The sequence below is a fragment of the Triturus cristatus genome, chromosome 11 (genome assembly GCF_964204655.1).
Source record: "Triturus cristatus chromosome 11, aTriCri1.1, whole genome shotgun sequence".
In the NCBI taxonomy this organism is placed as follows: domain Eukaryota; kingdom Metazoa; phylum Chordata; class Amphibia; order Caudata; family Salamandridae; genus Triturus; species Triturus cristatus.
In genome coordinates this window covers 665,730,744-665,733,365 of record NC_140594.1, presented here as the reverse complement: position 1 = coordinate 665,733,365, position 2,622 = coordinate 665,730,744, and the positions used below count along the sequence as shown (strand labels likewise).

Sequence of the window (2,622 nt, the reverse complement as noted above, 5' to 3'; positions counted from 1 at the left end):
TTATTCCAGTATTTTTTTCCAACGCATTGTTCTTTGTATTTACAAGTTTCTTTACTATACGGCGGGCACCCTGACAGGGTCAGGCATGTCACATCTGGGCGCCATGTTGGGGTCAGGCAGGGCTCATCTGGGTAGCTCCACTGTCATCTTGGCCCCCCAGGCCCCCATAATTCAATTAAACAACTTGGTCCCACAGGCTAACCTCTTTCTTGCAGGGGGGGTCTCCGCACTGGCAGACTGTAATCTTAGCTGGCCGCGGATACAAGGAATCAGGTGGGCACTGTCTGCCTCACATTTGCACCGCTGCTTGCTCGTGCAGAGCACTCGCCGCCTCCCGCTTCTCTCCGCCGCTTTTTATTGCATCGTAGAGGGGAACTGCACCGCTGATCACAAGGTGTGGAGGCCACCCCGGCAGACACGAACGAGTGTCCCGGGCACCGTAGCACAGTGTATAAAAACAGGTACAGCAGATTGTTTTGATTTGTATTTGAAGGAGAAGTCCTCGTCCAAAATAACGTCCAGTGATTCGCCTGTATGGGCAAGTTTTGAGGGTCACCCATCAAAGGAGGTCATAAAATATCACTCCATAGTTATTTATTTTTGCCAATGAGAATATGGTCTGACTTTCTGCCATTTATTTGCAAAACGTTGCACCTCTGCCAGTGGTGATTGCTGACAATCAGTCACTCAACTTAGAAATAAAGCTAGGGGCATGATGGTCTAAGCATATGATCAACTGAATGCCATGATAGACTAAGCATAATAGTAAAACAAGCTAATCAAAGAAACTAAGGGGGATAGATTTGTCTTAACCCTTTCTGTGTGGGGGACAGAAAAGTTCCATCCTCTGCACACATCCAGGAAATCCCTCTATTGTTTACAGAAGAGGGATTACTTTTTTTATTTTTCAGCCTCTGGAGCAGGGGAAGAGCTTCCCATTCCCCTGCCACCGAAGGCATATTTTTTAAAGTTTAAAGACGATCGGCACCCATGGAGTACTGACATCATTAAAAATCATCATTGAAAATTAAATGAGCCAATCAGCTCATTGAAAAAAAATGGGTCTGTTTTTGGTGGAATAAAGAACTGCATCCATGTTGCGTTTTGGGCCATTTACTCTCGCAAGCACTAGGTCAACCCACACAATTGAGGTACCATTTGTATCAGGAGACTTAGGGGAATGCCATGTGGAAGGAAGTTTGTAGCTCCCTACAGATTCCAGAACTTTCCATCACAGAAATAAGAGGAAAATGTGTTTTTATAGTCAAAGATTGAGGTTTCCAAGGGATTCTGGGTAATAAAACATGCTGAGAACCACGCAAGTCAGCCCACCCTGGATAGTCCAGAGGAAACTCTGCAGGAGGTCTATAGTGGTCCTGATATGCAACTCGGTCATCTGACCTGGGTAAAGGGGAGAAAGACTAAACAAACCATCTAGTAGCTGGTTCCCTCTGAAGTTCCCCTCAGGATAGCTGGCACTCGGAATCTCCAGTTTAGATTAGAGGTCTTGGGGCCGAAATGCTCTCAACCTTTTCTCAAACTTTAAATGAGTAAGAAGTCCAGCTCACTGGGGTGGAGCTGGGCATGAAATGTGAGGGCCTATTGGCCCACTTTTGTTAAGCAGAACTGGCGTGTGGGAAGAACTGTACGCTGGTTAGGGCGCCCGATGCCAATGCTCATCAGACCCCAGAGAAGGTGTTGGTTGATATAGACAGCAGGACGGTGGCCATGGAAGTCGAAATTTAGCTAAAGAGTGTGTAACAACTCACTTACCGCACCAACTGGTCCTGAAAATGGAGGGCGCAGGAGCATCATGTCCACACTCGGCCATCGCTAGGAGAGCTGCAGGGGCTAAGCTACGATGAGTAGGAGGGCAGCTGCGGTGCGCACGGAAGCCTGGGGCGAGGGCCCAGGTGGAGCCCCCGCATGTGCAGATCTTGGTGGTAGTAGCAAATATTCAAATGAGAACCTTGAAGGCAGAAGTGGAGAAGGGTTCCATGTGAACAGCAGTTGAACATGGGTCAGCTGGTTCTAAGAGATAGTTAAGCGCCGCTCAGAAGGGACTGGGGATGGCCTTCATCGCCCTCGGCTGATCGAAAGGGATTCGGGTTCATATCCCCGAACCAGAGGGGGCGGAGACAGGTACCCTGGCGGCGTCTAGTGTGGTAATGCAAACGATCAAGGAGAATCCGGCAGGAGCCCTGGGGAGAGTTCTCTTTTCTTTTGAAGGGCATGGTGTCCTGGAATGGGTTTGCCCCGAGAGAGGGGCACGTGCCTTGGAAAGCATTGTGGTTGCAGCGGTGTCTTGCGAGCTCTTGCTGGTCCTTGAAAATGTGGGGCAGATGGTATAAATCTTTCGCTGGGTCATATCCGCAGCATGTCTCCAATGTGAACAGCCTCTGCCATGTTGAAACAATTTAGGTCAAGTCATATCTGTAACTTCAGTATAAGGATTGTCTCTAAGGGCTGGGTCGGTCAGGCTTGGGCTTGAAGTGGGGCTGGGTGCATGCCATGGCTAGGAGAGGCACCGCCCTCTGAGGCGGCGGTGACTCTAGATGCGAGCTGGTTTCTTCCTGTGGATCGCACCCTGCTGTGATAGTTGCCCTTGGCCAGGCCCTTCCC

The 2,622-nt window shown here is 49.5% G+C and overlaps 1 pseudogene; it reads left to right on the top strand.

The window, feature by feature from the left end:
* The first annotated feature begins 1,279 nt into the window (after positions 1-1,279).
* LOC146785281 (28S ribosomal RNA) lies at positions 1,280-2,404 on the top strand (annotated as a pseudogene).
* Positions 2,405-2,622: the final 218 nt, after the last annotated feature.